The sequence below is a fragment of the Miniopterus natalensis genome, chromosome 3 (assembly GCF_054644295.1).
Source record: "Miniopterus natalensis isolate mMinNat1 chromosome 3, mMinNat1.hap1, whole genome shotgun sequence".
In the NCBI taxonomy this organism is placed as follows: Eukaryota; Metazoa; Chordata; class Mammalia; order Chiroptera; family Miniopteridae; genus Miniopterus; species Miniopterus natalensis.
In genome coordinates this window covers 103,607,430-103,626,135 of record NC_142083.1, presented here as the reverse complement: position 1 = coordinate 103,626,135, position 18,706 = coordinate 103,607,430, and positions in this window count along the sequence as shown.

Below are 18,706 nucleotides of genomic sequence, written 5' to 3'. Positions count from 1 at the left end.
CCAGGCCTCGATGGACGTCTAGCTTAGCTACTCGTCTGCTCTCTGATGTTTCACATCCCTGGGCTTTATGGGGCTGTTATCACACAGCATTACCTGGGCTGTGCTGACTGGCACACTTGGGCAAAATAACTTAATCCTCTGGGCTGTAGTTTTCCCCACAATGCTCCCTCCTTGTCTGCTTCAGAGAGAACCAGATATGATATGCATGTTACCTCTGGCATCCAGTTGGCATTTGTAACAGTAATTCTTTTTATTGAGAGCAGCATCTTAATAAGTGACTCATTTATGTAGCTGATTGCAAATGGGTTGGAGCCAGGCCCTCCATGTTGTCTTTGTGCAGTTGGGAAAAGGGCACAGCTTGCTGCCTCTCCAGGACCTGTCTCCATTCTCTCTGCTCCTCTCCTTGTCATTCTCTGCATTTGTGTCCAGCTGCAAATCCCAATCTAGGGGACTGAACCAAAGGCCACCAGTCCCAGGGACAAAGGGCAACTCTTCAGCTTTGGCTGCCCAGTTACTGTTGCCGTGGCTGCTACGTGCCCAGGTCTCTTAAGTGGAGTCAAAAATGCCACCCAGGGAAACAGTGGCATAGGAGGACCATAAAGGTTAATGTCCTGAGAAATGGCCTGGAGACACTGACAGCAGGAAGACACAGCAGCTTTAATACAGAATAAGAGCAGATGGACTGATTGCCGCAAAGCTTGGCTGGGCCTCACAAGGGCGCCAGCCGCGGGGGCGGAGCTGGGGAAGGAGCGGTCCATGCGGGCCAGAACTTCGGAGCACAGCCTGGCTCCAGGCAATCCCGGGGGCAGCCCGGTTGGAGGACCTGTGTTCGAATCATGTTAGGTGATTGCAAGGACCCGGCCTTTGAACTGCATTGACTGCTCAATAGGAAGACGTGGGTGTCTCCTGAGGTGGCTGTGAGGTTAAACGTGATGCACTCAAGCACTTGTTAATGGCCTATCAGAAGGACAGCCATTAAATAAATGACCAGTATCCACGGCTGTTAACACTGTGAGACAGACTTACACTCACTGTTATGACACACTCTCCAATAAATCCAAGCGACAAGGCCGAAGGTGAACGTCCCTGTGGTGTGTTCCACGGGGGGAGCAGGGGTCTGGGTGCCATCAGGTCTGCTTGGATATACCTGACTCTCAAACCTGTCACAGCATCACCAGTGGGGACTGGAAGTGGGGATGGGGTAACTGAGTAAGGTGGGAAAACTGCCTTTCACTCTACAGCCTCTGATTCTGCTGCGGTTTATTACCGCACAGATCTCTTACGTGTACCTTTGTTACCAGAAAGGAAGGTCCTGGGGTGATTGGGATGCCCACCAGGTTTGGGAATCGCCCCGTCCTCATGACACCAACCCAGTCAAGTGCGACGTCGGCACTGCGTTTGTGAAGATCCCAGGTTACCTAACAGTTATTTTTGAGGTGCTGTGGCTGGGTTCCTGTAAGGGGGGCCCTACAGCCTAGGGCAGGAATGATGTGGGGAAGTGGCAGGGGGTGGGGCCACTCTCTCAGGACAGTGGTCGCACGCCAGAGGACAAGGAACCCGGGGCGGCAGGTCCAGGGCTCGCAGGGCTCACTGAGTGGCCAGGCACGGAGCGGCGTCAGACACGGGATCTGTGGACTCCTGCTGTTGCTGCTCGGTTCCCTCAATGCTGTTCACTCTTAGTCCCCATGGTTAGCAGCGGGTCCCTGCACCCCTAACCTGTCAGAACTCGCCTCCACAGACCTTGCATCGTCCGGACACCGTCTCTGGTGGGTTCCTTGGTGTCTGGAAGTTTCTGGCACTTGGGTGTTCTGATCTTCAGCCCTGCTGGGTGGGAGATGAGTTGGGATTGCTTGGGGTCCCTGAGATTAGGGACAGTTCTGACTCCATGACCCTTTTCTGGGCTCTTGTCCTCCCCGACTCCCTGGTCCCAACTTTGGGCATTGGTCCTTGCGTGCCCTCCTCCTGGTCCCACCAGGGCTCCCTTCCTTCAGAAAGGCCTCTCCATTCTTCAGGGAGGTTGGTTGAGGACCTCAGGTTGCCTCTCTCAACAGCCTCAGGCCTATGGGAGAAACGGTGCGAAGGAGTCTAGGATTAACAAACGGGCCCCAGGACACTGGCCAAAGTCTGCCCTCAGGAATGAAGGGAGCATTCTGGGGGAGAGGGGAACTGGCTGGGTCCCATCTTGTTACGTCAGTAGCTGTCCACAGGTGGGGCGCTGTGGCCTGTGTTAGGGAGGTTCGCCCATCTTGTCAAATGCACCTGGTGCATTTGGTGTCCTCAAGGCCTAGCTGACTCCATTTTCCCATCTGGAGAACCTGAGCAATGCCATCACTTATAGGGCTGCCTGAAAATGCACACCAGAGCTTCTGCCTACCGTAGGCAAGTGTTAGTTGCATCTGGATAGGGGTGGGTCCTACTAGGGGATGGCATGTCTCTGGGGTGTAGATCTTGCTGGGACTTCCATCCGGGCACACACAGTGCTTTCTTTCTCTAGACAACCTGACAGGGTCAGGTGTCTGTGCTGAGGTGGGCAACGCTGGGGTTGGGAGAAACAAAGGCTGGACTCATGGAGAGGCTGTAGGGAGACTGGTCCTTGCTGAAGACATGAGGGTGGCCCCGGGGGACCTGCATGTGTTCCTGGATGGTTGAAACGTCATGGGTCCATTGTGGCATCAAATGCCTAGAGATTCAGCTAGGTGGACCTCTGGAGGTCTAAAAGACAGACAGTGGACAAACCCTTTGGGTCCTGGAGGTCACTACTCAGCCTGGCCCCTCCACCTTCCTTACCCTTCCCTGTGGCCACATATTGTGGGCCAGCTTCCCTTGGATGTGCAATCCAGGGTCTTGTGGCCTCATGGAAACCCTGTGAGAATTCAGAGGCATACAGAAAGCCCTGGAAAAGAGTCAGTGTAATTTTGAGCTGGTCTTGGCTCTTCTTGGGGTCAGTGGTCAGACTGGACTGGTTTTCTCCCTTCCACTTCCTTCAGCTCCATGACTTCAGGCCCCTTCAGGGATCATGGGTGTGAATAAATTCCCAAGTAGGGAAAACCAGCGTCCAAATGTGTCTCCTGACATAGCAGATGAGTCTGGACGAGTTCAGGGCCAATCTACACTTGAGGTGGAGCCTGCAGTTCTATTTTCCCAGAGCTGCTGGAGCAGGAGACAAGATGAGTAACTTTCCCCACGAGCGTGTCCTCCAGCAGAGAGAGCGGGAAGCCTCAGTGCCACCCAGCGGGAACCTCCTCATTTGCATGCATTGGAAACAATTTTTGCGAATTTAATTAATCACAGTTTACATGATAATAACCCTTGAAATATTTTTATGGGTAAATAATAGATATTCCCTGCTGTGAGGGAACCCATTGGGTCTAGTGTTTACTTATAATTTGTTTCCCATTGAGTAATTAGAAAGTGAGAGCGATACAGTTGCGATAGGAGAGAAGTGTGATTTTTATTTCATGCATGAGGCCTGGAGAAGGTAGCGTCTTCCCCACCAGGCGCTTGGTGTCAAGATGGGGCAGCTGGAGGGACCAGTCCCCAGTGTGGCCACTTTTACTTCTAGTCCTGTTGGTTGTAACATGATTATAATTCTACTATATTAACCACCATCATCACCACCATCACCACCATCACCACCACCATCACCACCACCACCACCACCACCACCATCACCACCATCACCACCACCATCACCACCATCATCACCACCACCACCACCACCATCACCACCATCACCACCACCACCACTACCATCACCACCATCACCACCATCATCACCACCATCACCACCATCACCACCACCATCACCACCACCATCACCACCATCACCACCATCACCACCACCACCACCATCACCACCACCATCATCACCATCACCACCATCACCACCACCATCACCATCACCACCATCATCACCACCATCATCACCATCACCACCACCACCACCATCACCACCACCATCACCATCACCACCATCATCACCACCATCATCACCACCACCACCACCACCACCATCACCACCACCATCATCACCATCACCACCATCACCACCACCATCACCATCACCACCATCACCACCATCACCACCATCACCACCACCATCACCATCACCACCATCATCACCACCACCACCATCACCACCACCATCACCACCACCACCACCATCACCACCATCATCACCATCACCACCATCACCACCACCACCACCATCACCACCATCATCACCATCACCACCACCATCACCATCACCACAGTCACCAGCACCACCATCACTGCCATTATTACTCCGTAAACCGGTTTTATCAGCACCACCTCAGTCATCACCATTTCCATCGCCTGCATCATCACCATTTTACCACCCCATTCCCACCCCGTTATCACTGCAGCCCTCAATGCCATGATCAGCGCCCCCATCATTATAGCCGCGAATACACCGTGTCAGCCGTCCTTACCGCTCTGTCCCTTGGAGCTGCTGCCCCCTCCCAGCCTGGGCGCCTCCCTCCCCTTTCCCTCTCCACATACCCCGCGCTCGCACCTCTGATCAATCTCTAACTCTTATTGCTTCTATCTCCTGCAAAGCTCTGCAAGTCGTGTCTGCGTCTCCCCTCGTGTTTCCTCAGTTTAGGTCCTCATGATTCCTCAGAAGAGCTACCAGAAAACCGGCCCCTTTGTCCCATCTCATGTAGCGCTGGTTATCCTCTCCTGTGGAAACCCGCCCTCTGTGACTCGGGCTTTTTCTCCTCACCGCATTGCCATCAGTGACACTCAGACTCGAGTATTATGGAAACTGTTTGTATGGAAAACATCCTATGGCCCCATATTAACTTAAACATTTTTTAATGGTACTTAATTACTTACAAACAAAACTAGGAGTCATCTCATTCTGCATATGTTGTTTTACTGAATCTAAAACGGCACCGGTTGTAAGATGCGTTATTTTTTATGTAACATCCAGAGGGAAAAATACTGTCAATAGTAATTGTAAGAGGCTATAGATTTTAAGGTGCATCCCAGTTTCAGAGTCCAAACATGACAAAAATTATGTTTTAGAATCAATAACAAAAAAATTCATAAACAACTATGATTAAAAATTAGAAACTAAGTACAAATAACAGTGATAAAATTCAGATTAATACTAGGTACTTAATATGAGAGATGATGTTGTTTTACTGAAGCTAAACTGCCACTCGCTGAGAATGAATTGCTGTTCCAGCACGGGACTGCTTCTTGTGTGGGTGCTGTGGAGACCTGACCCTGTCCCCCTTTTCTCTCTGAAAACCTTTGATCGGCATAGAAGCCATGAATTGGGAATCTGACTCCGGCAGGCCTGGCCATCAGAGGACTGAAACTCTGTGGCTACAGTTATTAGTTCAGGGATCAGCACACGATCCAACAGGGCCAGTGAAGGCCCGGCCTGGGGTTTTGTCAGGACTATGGGAAGAGAGCACTTCCCTTCTGCTGGGAACACTAAGCTGGCAGGATGCTGCCGGGATTCCGCCTTAGCCACCAGCTGGAGAAAGCTGACTGGGCATGAAGTAAACTCTGCCGTGAGCAGAATCAAGAGGCAGATAGGGAGAGGCTCTTGAAGGTTTTGGGTACCTGGATCTAACTGTGCCTGAAGCTCACCCTACTGACGGTCTTTTATGAGCCAGAACATGCCCATTTCCTAGTTAAGTCAGTTTGAATTGGGTTGAGTTTTGCCACTTGTCATAACATATGAATTCATCCCCTGAAAAGCAGTACAAGAGGGTTCTCAGTAGAGAAAGGCATTAAGCAAAAGACAGGGAGGCGAGCAGGAAGACAGACGATCTCTGATAATTCGGAACTTGCTTCCACCCTTTACAGGGCAGGGCGGATGCCAGGGCCAGGCAGGCTGCAAACATCACAGAACCTCTGGGAAAACAGCACTGTTCCAAGTTGATGATTTTGCTTCCCTTCTCGCCTCCTGCACTTTCGCTTTTATTTGAGGCTGCGTTCAATGTTGTAATTACTTTTTTAACCAGTCACAGGTCTGCCTGGGTGTGTGGCGTCCTGCCATGGCCTGGCTGGGCGTTGGAAATGAGCCTTGGTGCTCTGGCTGGGAGGCTTCCACTGAAATATTGCCCTAAATAAATCAAAGGCAAGTGAGATATGGGTAAACGATGGGAAATTACATTGACTTCTTGGGGAATTACGTCTTACATTTGTGTTTGGGACACATGGGCTCACCATGAATAATGGGTCCGGCGTGAGCGCCCGGGGAGGAGGGCAAGGCTCGGCGTTTCTGGAGACAGTGCGGCACAGAGCAGGTGGCCGCTGAAGGGACAGCGGGACGCGGGGGCCCTGCGAGTCCCGGGACACCTCGCGTCTGCCTGCGGTGCCTGCTGGCGGGAGGGCTCCTGGAGAGGAGGGTCCCCAGGCTAGTCAGCCAGGCAGGCCTCTCTGTGGATGGGAGTGGGTGCTGATGTGGCCATGTCCCTGCCGTGTCCTGGGCGCCTAACCAACGCAGACACAACATAGCCGCCAGCTTTGGCGACAGCGACCTGGTACAAATATTGGTTTTGTCACTACCACTGCTGACCAGAGGGTAAATGCGTGACATCAGGGACTTCGGTCTCCTGCCCGCGTCACTGAAGAACTTCAGGGCAGGGAGGGTGACAGGTCTTCACAGCAGGGTGTTGGCACCGCCTGACCTGCATCCAAATCCCTGTCCTGCCGCTTCCTAGTGCGTGCCCTTGGCCAAGCCACGGCCTCGCCACACCTCAGCTTCCCCACCTGTACGTGGGCATCGTAGCCACCGTGGCCTTGTCTGGAAGAGTCGCTGTAAGGAGCGAATGTGGCCGTGAGTGCTACTTGCTTAGCGCAGTGTCACGCACAGAAGGGGAAGGAGAGCTATTTAATCTTGTTATCTGCCGCAGTCTTGCGACAGGATGCTAAGGCTGGGGTTTCAGTTCGGCACCAGGTAAGGCAGACGTGCAGCTTCAAAGTGAGGCCGCGCCACTGTACGCAGACTGTCACGGGAGAGAGTTGGCAGCAAGTGGCACAGCTCCCGCTCCTGCTACCTACTTCAGAAAGAGAGAGGGTCTGAGAACGATGGGGAGGGCGAAGGGCGGCGGGGAAGCCGCCTGAGAGCCCCTTCCTGCTCTGGCTGCGGGAGTAAAGGGCCTGCTCTCTTCTTAAATCTAGAGATGGGCACGTGCAGCACCTTGAGACGAGCGTGTGGGGTGTTAGTCAGGAGAGGACAGGTTTTACTCAGTAACACATAGACCCTTTAAAGGGTTTGTTTCAGACCAATTGAAGGGCCACATGCCCTGTGAGATCCCGGGTCCCTCTGCCCCAGGCTGGACCCGAGGAGCCTGGCCGGTGGGGTCGTGCGAGGCGCAGAATGGCTGCTCTCCGTAGACCCAGAGACCCAAACTCCCGCCACTCACCCAGGCTCCATCTTCGTGACTTTCACCGTTCCTTGTTGCCACCTGCACTTTCATTTATTTACTGCTTGTATCAGCCAGGATAGGCTGGGTTATGGCGTTGTAACAAACAGCCCCCAAATCTCAGTGCCTCGCAAGAAAAGGGGTGCGTTTCTTTCCTGTGCCGTGTGTCATCTTCACTCTAGGACCCAGGCTGGAGGGGTCAGAGAAAACAAAATATGGTGAACTACATGTCTGTTCTTAAAACTTCTGCCCCCACTCCATTAGCCAGACTGGCTAGTGCCAGTCACGGGACCAGGCTTGATGTCCACGGGCAGAAATGGGCGCTCCTGCCGCAGCAAAGGTTGTCAACAGCAATGTCTACCACATGACTTATTAAAAACGTGGACTTAATTTTTTGCTTAAATAAATTTTAGCAAATGGAAAGCCTCCCTTTAATTGCCATAAGCAGAAGGTAACCACGAAAATAAGTGCATAATATTAAAGGGCAAAACTGTTCATATATGACTTAAAATGCTCATGTCTCGTCAGTGGTGACACACTGGGAAACAGCTGAGCCCATCGGGCTCGAGGGCAGACCCTGGAGTCGGGCAGGCCCTGCACGGACCTAGCTTCCTCCCTTCTTGCCTTGTGCCCTTACGTAAGTCACTTAACATTTCTGAGCTGTTTCCTCTTCTATAAAACAGGAATAACAGAATGGACTCCCGTGTTTTTGTGATGTTTAGGGGACCATGTACACACAACCCTTAATAAGATGTGAGCTGCGCCTTGGCCGGTTCGCAGTGGTTAGCACCCGCCTGGCACAGCAAAGGGTGGGCTTGATTCCCAGTTGAGGGCACAAACCTGGGTTGCAGATTTGATCTCCAGCCCAGCTCGGGGCACGTGTGGGAGGCAACCCATTGATGTGTCTCTCACGTTGATGTTTCTCTTCCTCCCTCCCTTCTTTCCACTCTCTCTAAAAATCAATGGAGAAAAATATCCTCAGGCGAGGATTAAAAAGAGATGTGCGGAGCCTGGCGATACGCTGATTTGCTGAAGCTTCCTGTGGGCGCGCCACTGTTTAAGTGGTGCACACGCGCCCAGCAGAGGCTCTGGGGGGGTGCGCAGTGGCCGGCCTGAGGCCCAGAGGCCCGCCTGGTGGACTCCCGACCACTTTTGTTCGGCTGGCAAGTGCACGTCTGAGCCCTTCCCGCCTCGGAGCAGCCCAGTGAGCCGGGTCCCATTTCTAGTTGTAATGGGCAGAGGAGGAAGCTGGAGCAGAGGGGAAGCTACTTGCCTAGGGCCACGCAGAGAGGACGGCAGAGCTGGGATTTCAAGCAGTCTCCAGGCTTATAACCATTTTACCATCCCACCCTCTCTGCCTCCGTAAGGAGCTGCCTGCGGCCCAGTACAAGCCTCTCAATTTTCTGATTTGGACACTGAGGACCAATCTCACTGTCCTCTAGTGTCCTGGTGCCCAGTGGGGTCTCTTCCCTGGCACCCACTGTGAGGTCAGGTCAGCCTCAAGGACCTGGGGGGGAAGGGCCAGGCCACACTTCCCGGCTGGGTGGTGCAGTGACCGCTGAGAACCTGCTGTTGATCCTGAGCCGCGGAGCACATAGGACAGAATGTGGACAGGAAGCTTCAGGAGGCTGGGCTGGTGCCCGGCTGGGGAGGCCTCACACCAGGTCAGACAGAGCATAAGGTCCAGTCTCTGGCTGCAGGCAAGAGAAAGTGACATATGCAGAAAACACAAGTGTTAAGGGAAGGGCGCGGGGAGCTCAGGCCACGGGGAACTGCTGCCCTGTGTGTCTGTCCAGGGGACCTGGGAGGCACGGCCTCGGCTTCACCACCAGGATGAATCAGCCGTAACCCCTTTCCATTTTGTGTCACTTCACTCAAGATTCAAATTCTTGAGAGAAAATTTTATCAAATTATTTTAGGTCACATGCTTATCTCTGAGCCAATCGCTGTGTCCAAGGGGATGGAGCTCTCACGTGTTTGTCTCTGGACCGGGGAGGGTCTGCCCCACCAGAGTCCAGTGGACCAGACGCCAGAGGGGTGGTGTTCCACCTGGGCGGCTCTGAGTCAGCTACAGGAGCATCTCCAGCCCCACAGGGCCTCGGCCCCATCAGAGAAAGGAGCTGCCTGGAAGCAGGACGGGCCTGCGGGCACAGGGCTGGTCTGCAGAGCTCGGGTGGGTGCAGCCACCTGCCCTCCCAGCACGTGCTCTGTGCGGGAGCGGGAGCGGGAGCGTGCGGTGGCCCTGCCTGGCGGTCCCAGAGGCCCCCGCCTGGTGGGCTCCTGACCACCTTTGTTCGGTTAGTGAGGGCACGCCTGAGCTCTTCCGGCCTCGCTCTCTTTACCGCCCTCCAACCAGCTGCTCAGTAGAATTGCGATGCCGAGCCTGCCCCCCAGACCAGTTAAAGCAGACGGCTCTGGAGTGAGGTCCAGACGCTAGCATTTCTTTTCCCTTCCTTCCTTCCTTCCTTCCTTCCTTCCTTCCTTCCTTCCTTCCTTCCTTCCTTCCTTCCTTCCTTCCTTCCTTCCCTCCCTCCCTCCCTCCCTCCCTCCCTCCCTCCCTCCCCTCCTTCTTCCTTCCTTCCCTCCTTCTCCCTTTAAAAAAAAAGATTCAATAATTCAATGCCTTTTAGTATATTTAGAGTTGTCCGTCCATCACCACCATCATTTTTTCAGTTTTTCTGAGGCGTCACTGACATACGTTGCTGTGTAAGTTTAAGGTGTACGGCACAGTGACTTGGCAGACATATGCTGTGAAATGATTACCACAGTAAGGTTAGTTAGCATCCATCATCTCACAGAGATTAAAAAAGGAAATAAGAAGAACGCTTACCACCATCAATGTGAAGACATTGTCAATAGCTTGAGAAGACATCATTCACTCCGTAGCTGTTACTCCCCAGGCCCCCCCCAGCCACAGGCAAACAGTAATCTCCTTTCTGTCTCTATGGATTTGCCTGGTCTGGAGATTTTATGAAAATGGAATCATGTAACACTTGGTCCTGTGTGCCGGCTCCTCTCACTGAGGATAACGTTTTCCAGGTTCATTCATGTTACGGGTGCGTCAGTGCTTCAGTTCTTTTTATTGCTCAGCAATATATTACATTTATTAATCCATTCATCAGCTAATGGAAATTTGACTTATTTCCACTTTTTGGCTATTATGAATAATGCTCTATAAACGTTCCTGTGCAGGATTTTGTTTGGGCCCCTGTTTTTGCTTCTCCTGGGTGTCGGTACCCAGGAGCGGGGTTGCCGGGCAAGGGGTGACTGTGCGGGTGTGTCTGAGGAACTGCCAGACTGTTCTCAGAGCGGCCGCACCATCTGGCATTCCCGCCGGCGGGTGAGGGTCTGTTTTCCCACAGCCTTGTCAGCGCTTGTTACTGTCTGTCTTTTGAGCGTAGCCGTCCTGGAGGGTGTGAGGAGGCATCTCACTGCAGCTTTGATTTGAATTTCCCTGCTGAGCATCTTGTAAGTGCTTATTGACCATTTGTATATATTGTTTGGAAAAATGGCTATTGAAAATCTTTGCCCATTTAAAAATTACGTCATTTGTGTTGTTATTACTGAATTGTAAAAGTTCTTTATATATTCTAGGTATGAGCCAAATATCTAATTTGAAAATTTTTTCTCCCATTCTGTGAGGTGTCTGCACTTTTTTGATGGTGTCCTTTAAAGCACAAACTTTTAAACTTTGATGAAGTTCAATTTATGTTTTTCTTTTATTGCTTATGATTTCGGTATCATGTCTCAGATCCAAATCCAAGGTCATCACAAAGATGTCCTCTCATGTTTCTTTCCACAGAGTTGGATAGTTTTATCTCTTACATTTAAGGCTTCGGTTCCTTTTCAGTAATTTTCGTCTGTGGTGTGGCCTGTGGGTATCCAGGTGTCCCAGCACCATTTACTGAAAAGACTGTTCTCTCTCCCTTGACTGGACCCTTGCCAAAAATCAACTGACCATAAATATGTGGGTTTATCTCTGGACTCTCAGTTCTAGTCCGTCGATATATCTGCTGATAGCATACTGTCTTGATTGCTGCGCTTGTACGGTAAGTTTTGAACTTGGGAAGTGTGAGACCTCCAACTTCTTCTTTTTCCACATTGCAAGATTGTATTCTGGGCTCCTTGAATTTCCACACAAATTTTAGGATAAGCTTATCAATTTCTGAAAAGGAGTCAGCTGGCATACAGATAGTGATTGCATTTAAATTTTTATTTAATTTTTCAGTTACAGTTGACATTCAATATTATATTGGTTTCAGGTGTACAGCAGAGTGGTTAGACATTAATATAACTTAATTAAGTGATTCCCCCGACAAGTCTATTACCCTGGACACCGCACAGTTATTACAATACTATTGGCTGTATTCCCTGCGCTGTACTTTATTTACAGCCTTGTGACTGTTCCTATCCTCCAGTTTGTACTGGTTAGGATGGCACTGAAGCTGTAGGCTACTTTGGGAAGTCTTGCCAAGATGGCAACTCATTCGTTTAGGTCTTTCTTAATTTCCTTGAATATTCAGAGTATAGGTTTTGCACTTCAGTTTTGTAAAGGGCCCCTGGTGATTCCAATCTGCAGCCAAACTTCCGTAATGATTTAAATGGTGAGTGATGCCTTCAGGGTTTTGTTTCCAGGCCTTGTCTCATCTCGTTTATTCCTCACAATAATCCCATGGGCCTCAAGACCCTGAGGCTTTTTATAAGTGAGAAAAATGAGTCTCCCTTGTTATTACACAGACAGGAAGTGGCAGAGCAGAGACCCCCCCCGGCCCAGGCTCCCGTCAGGCCCAGGCGCTGCTCTGGCCTCCCAGCTGTGCACGCACAGCCTTTGGGAAACACCCCGAAGCTGCTGTAACACAGCCCCTTCGCCCGCACCCCACGGTTAGCCTTTGGTAGCACTGCTCCGTGTCACACTTCGAATGTGACCTCCTTTGAAAGGGTTTCCCGACTCTTCGTTCCACTCAGACGGAGCGAGGCGTCACCCCGGTGCCAGGCTCCCTGTGCCCCTGGCCTGCCTCCGCTGCAACACGGAGCTGTGTTATCTCAGGACTCACACTGGGGCCACCCCCAAACTCCTGCTGCCCTTCTGCGTATCAGGGCTGCGGGTGTGGGAGTGATAATGTAGCTTCTGTGGCTGAGTCACACAGGCCCTGTGGCTTCTGTCCTGCTCACAAGGACATTGCCTTGAAGCCTTGGCCCCATGTAAGAATTCTGGCCGCCCTGTGGTTGCCCCACTGGAGGGGCCACAGGTTAAGTGCTCTGGTGACAGTCCTTGAACTATCCCAGCCTGGACACCAGATCTGGGACTTAGAAACCAACTTGGCAATGAATCCTGTACCCAGTCATTCAAGCCCCCCCCACCCCCCCGTGACTCAGACATTGGGAAGCAGAGAAGTCCCACCCAGCTGTGCCCTTTCTGAACTGCTGACCCACAGAACCCCTCAGCATTGCTGGGCACACCCCCCTGAGTTCCCGAGTGGCGTGGCACACAGCAGCAGGCAGCCAGAGCGACGGGCTGGGCTCTGTCTCCCCCACTGAACTGAGAACTCTGAGGTTCCAATGGAGTCAAATTCATCGTTCCATCTCCAGCGCCCAGGGGTGCCTCTTGAGTGCATAACGAAATTGTGCCCGGTCCAAGCTGCCCTGCGCTAAGGTGGCAGCTGTGCACCAGGCTGGACCACAAGAGTTACAGATGCATGCACCGGGAGCCCAGGCCTTTCGCTTCCAGCGACGTGTTCTCTAGGAAGCCATATGTGTGCTAGGCGCAGTGTGCTCAGAGATTTTATCCCGGTGTTGTCTGTAAGAGCAAAAGTATCGTAACAATCATCCACACTGGCTGTGCCCGGGAAGGGGAGCTGCGGCTGGGAATGCAGTGAGGAGGGGTTTTCACTGTATGGACTTTAATGCTTTTTGAATTTTGAAGCATGTATTACCTCTTCTAAGACAAATATTAATATATGTGTTGTACAGTTTGACTTGGACTAGAATTAATATTCTTCTTTAAATAGACTCAATTAAAAAAATAAATACATTTATTGAAAGGGAAAGTTTGCTTTGCCATCTGAAAAGGGAAATGGGAATCATTTGCCACAAATAGGAGGCACCCATGAGAGTGGATGCCACGGGGCAAACACTGGGAAGCTTAGCAAGAAATGCTTTTTCCTCGTATGGGATGGAACCTGAGGCCACCATTTAAGCCCTGACAAAGGAGCATACAAGGATTTTGGGGTCACTAAACAGGAAACTATTTTTTTCACTATACGATTCAGTGTTACTTAATGCTCTGTCCATCCGCACCCGGAATCATCTCGCGTGGCACCTGGGATTATCTTGTGTTCTGTGGTCTGTGTCTGTGGTGGAGAAAACCGGTGTTCCCAATATCCACCTGCTCCCCCAATCCCCAGCTGGTTGGGGCACGTGACTGGTTTCGGGCGGTGGCAGTGCAGTGCCGCCCGCATGTCCCTGCTGCGTGGAGGCCACGTGTTCAGCTGCCACAGTCCAGGACCCCCTTGCAGGGATGAGAGAGAAACTCGTGCTAAGGCACCGAGGGCCAGGGCTGATGTGCCACCGCCTCCCGGCTTGGCTGTGCCCACACTCGGGAGATACTATCTTTGAAGAGCCTTTATCAACATTGGGCCTCCGGAACCCCTCCCCTGCCCAGTTGGGCCCCTCTTTTCCCTTCTTGGCCTCCCTCTGCCCAGTTCCTCTCCTTCCCTTCCCTGCGCGCTCAGCTAAACCCTGACTCTGGTCACTCACCGCCACTCTGAGCTTCACGTAGAGACTCAGAGTCTATACAGCTTCAAAGAAGCCTCTGCACGATTTTAGTGAGGCGATCTCCCCAGGCCGCAGTCGCCTCTCCACACCTCTGGCAGCATCTGCTTGCACACCTCCAGGGCCAGAAAGCTCACTTCCCTCTTGTCACTGGGCAACACAGTCCACGTTGTCTTAATTAAGTGAAACTCCACTTCTGGCCATTTCCAGTCTTCCCCATCCATAGTCCCGTAGAACTGCTGTCCTTGACCCAGGAAAACCTCCCTGAAGAGTGACATTTGAGCTGAGACCAGTGTCCCAGGCTGGATGGAACAGCAAGGCCAGTGGCACTGAGGAGGCCACAGGCTCAGGGTGCTGGAGGGACGGAGGGAGCCAGGTGTGGCCAGCGCGTGGGGATGAGTGGGGCGAGGGGGAGCTAGGCCATGGACCCCAAGAGGCTGAGCGTCCCTGCTACCCAGGCGGGAAACAGAGGGCGTACTCGGGTAACTGATGGGTGTTCACGAAAGGGCTACTCCAGGGTGTGGCTCGGGTGGAAGGGGACCGATAAGGAGTGACAGACCACCTCAGGACCAGGGACCAGCCGCAGTGGGGTCCTTGTTGCCGCCCCTCGTTCTCAGGGGCCAGGGAGGAGCAGTGAGGGAAGACCAGGAGTTGTGGCTGTAGGAGACCACGGGCAGCTTTCCTCAGTGGGGCCTGGCCACTGCCACCACGGCCAAGCAGAGGAAGCCGGGGAGTAACGCCCCCAGCTGCCCTCCTCCCACCCGCCTCCTATTGGGAGCACCCCTCAGCTCAGCCTCCGGGCACCAGCAGAGCGGGAAGGACGGGCCTGACTGGAGGCCCTGGCTGGGTGGTCAGGCGGCTAGAGCGTCACCCTGATATGCCAAGGTTCCGGGTTCGATCCCCGTGAGGGCACACTGGGTGGGTGGCTCAGGTGGTCGGGGCATTGTCCCACACACCAAAAGGCTGTGGGTTCGAGTCCCAGTTGGGGCACATATTTGGCCGTGGGGCTGTCCCCTGTTGGGCGGGTACTCACGGCAGACAATTGATATTGTTTCTCTCTCTCCCTTCCTTTCTCTCCAATCAATCACCCCCCCCCACATCCTTGGTGAGGGTTAAAAAAGAAGTAACCAATGAATGCATGACCGGGCGGGACAGCAGATCCGTGTCTCTCTCCCTCTCTCTCTTTAAAAAAACAACCCGAAATGAGAGTGATTTGGACAAAGGTACCCCCACGTCCCCACAGTCTCGGAGCGTCGCCCTCTTGACTTGGCCCCCTTGCCCACCCTCACTGCTCCACAGGGAAAGGGTATCTGGACAACCTCCTTAGGACAACCTTACATGGCGGGTCTCTTCTTGACAGGTGAAGAATTCAGACATCAGAGAGGATAAGCCGTCTGCCCAAGGTCACACAGCAAGTGAGTGCAGATGGGCATTTGGACTCAGGTCTGTCTGAATCAAGAACAGCCTGTGCAGGGGGACCTGGGTGGGGTCTCTTGACTTAGGCTTCAGCCCCAAGCTGGGGCTGCGCCGCGGGTGAGCTCCGCCCTGGACGGGCTGCCCGCGTGCCCGCTGTCTGGGGCTGTCAGCGGGAAATCCACGGCCATCTGCGGCATGCAGGAATTTGCACAGAGCAGCAGCCCCAGCAGGAGTGTTTTAGGTTCCCCCCCATTTATACAGAATTGGGAGACAAGGAAGGAAACTAACATTTATAAGTCTCCTCCATTCATTTATTCATTCTTTAATTAAACCCCTTCCTGAGTTCCAGACTCCTTGCTGGACAGGTTACTTGCATTATTTCACTTAACCCCCCAAACAAACAATCCAGCCAAAGTAGGTGCCTTGTGTTGCAGACCCGAGGAGATGGAGGCTTAGAGAGGGGAAGTGACTTGCTCACGGCAACACCCCCACCCCCCTGCCCTGAGGCATTTCCCACCGAGTGCGTGGCCTTCTGGGTGGCAGACTACTGAGTGCAGCAGTTACAAGCATGGTACCCAAACCAGACTGTCTTCTTTCAATTCTTGGCTCTCCTTCAAAAGAAGTGTGACCTCAATTTCCACATCTGTAAAGTGGGTTAGTAATAGTCTCTCTGAAAGGCTGGTGCAAGGTTTGAGGGAGATGAGGCATACGAATGACCAAGCTGGGCAAGGGCTCAGAGCACTTTGAGCATCACTGTGATTTCCCTTCCCCAGGCTGTCAAGCTCAAGCACCTGGTGGGCGACGCCTCAGCCATGTTGGGCTCCCTCGCTCAGAAATCAGCCAGTACCAGGTCAACTCTGCTCCCGTCCCTGAGATGCTGCTCAGCACCCGGCCCTAGGTGGGGGCACAGGGCTGGGAGGACAGCCGCTGCCTTCAAGCCCTCACACCTGGTGGGGTAACAGGTGCAGACATGGGCTCACACCTCAGAATGTGATAGGTGCCATTGTATAAAACACCCAGCCCTTTTTGGGGCATCACCTTGTCTCATCTATTTCTCAGCACTTCTTGGTGCCCAGGGTTACCCTGGGCATCTGCTGTCTGACCTCACTGCAGTGCCCACCTCTCCGCAGGGCAGTGCCAGGCACTCAGTGAGCACTGGGTGGGTTGCAGGTGGTGGGAACCGCATCAGGTATGAGACCCGACCTCGGTTCAGCAACATCGGAAAGAATTCAGAGCCAAGACTCAAACAATAAGAGAACATTTATTTATAAAATCACAGAGGTCGAAGAAGTAACCTGTAGAAGAAATGGGCTTAGGAAACAAGTTACAGAGGCAAAGGAAGGGCCCTTGGAGCGTGAAGTGAGGAAGGTGATGGCACCTGGCCTGGTGGGTGGGGAGGGAGCGGGAGAGGCACCGAGTGCGCCCTGCAGGGAGGAGCGCTGGGGTCTCTGTCCTAAGGATTTTAAAGGTGGAGATTTTAGGGGAGGTTCCAGGAGATCCCAATAGAACATTCAGCAGCTTTCCAGGTGTGTCCTTTCAGGGTCTAGGTCTCCACTGACCAGTTGGCCAGGGCAGGGCGTCCTTGCCCAATGCAGCTGGTCTTTTCTGGGCCCAGCGCCTCCTGCCGCCTGGCTGTTATCTCGGGAGGAAAGGTCGGGGCGCAAACCCCATGGGGGGAGATGTGTCAGGGGAGGAGAGGTCACCCCGGTGCGTCTCCCCCTGCAGTTGTCCGTCTCTGGCACCCGGGGCTTTCTGCGCCGCCGACCTTCTGACCGGCCCCTCCTTGCTCTGCTCACGCGGCCGGGCTGCCCGCGGGGACCGGGCGCGAGCCGGGGTGACGGGCCGGGCGGGGCCGCCCTCCTGCCCCAGGGAGGCGGGCGCAGGGCCGGCGGCGCGCGGAGCCCCTCAGCCCCGGGCCGGCCCGGCCGCGCCACCGGGGGCCGCAGGGACGCGGCCTCGGGCTCCCAGCGCCTCTGGACCGGGGCTCCAGGGGTGCAGGGTCCGAGCAGCGCGCTGCAGCTGCGGCCCTGTCGCGCGGAGGCCGCGGGCGGGGCGGGCGGGCGCCCCCTCGGCAGGTGCCGAGCCCTGAGCCGAGCCCGCCGCCCGCCGCGGCCCCGCCCCGGCCCCGGTTTCCTCCCGCCTCCGGCCTCCCGCGCACGGCCGAGCCCCGCGCGGCGGCGGAAGGGCCTCTGCCTGCGCCCGCCGCCTTCAGGCCCCGCCGGCCTAGGCGGCCCCGGGCGGCCCCGCGAGCGCCCCTCCGCGGACCGTGCGGGCCCAGCCGGGCCCCAGCCACGCGCTCCCCGCAGGCTTCCGACGCGACCGGGAACCGGGAGGGCCCGCGGTCCTGCGCGCGGCGCCTCCCTCTCCGGCCGCCCCGCCCAGGGAGGGGGAGGAAGCCTTTCCAGGGAAGCGTTGCAGGGGCCCCTCCGTCCCGCCGCGGGCGCACCCCGGGAAGTTTGCGGGCCGAGCCTCCCGCGGGAGCCAGGGGCGCGCGGGGGCCGGTTGCTAGGAAACGCGCGGAGGCGGCCCGGAGAGGGCGGGGCGCCCGGTCCCGCGCGCCCGGCTGCAGTGCCGGCGCCGCCGCTAGAGGGCAGCAAGGGCCCGCGGATGCCTCCAGGTTCCGGCCCCGCGGCGGAGGCTCGGCCTGGTCCCGCCTCCGGCCCCGCCCCGCCCCTCCCCCGCCTCTGCGACAGGGTGGGCGCGGGGGTCCAGCGGGGCAGCCCCGGGGCGCGGGAGGGCGTCTCCCAGCCGGGGCTGTGGGCTCATGTGACTCCAACCGGCCATGGAGTGCGGGGGGCCAGCGACGGGCGTCGTTTTGGGCAGGAGCAGGGGAGCCCCTGCATTGTGGCCGGAGGGTGCGGGAAGGTGCTGGGACGCACGGCGGAGCAGGGGCCGCAGACGCCGGCCGAGCGCCCGACCGTGAGCCGATGCGCGTGGAGACACACGCTCCTATCGCACCGAGCCGCGGAGGTCGGGGATACTTTGTTACCTCTTATTGAGCCGCTGAGGTCGGGGATACTTTGTTACCATGGCGGCTCCAGCCCACAGCCAAGAAGTGGGGGCTGCCAACAGAGCCCACCTCTCGGACCAAAGACCTTTACCTGTTACAT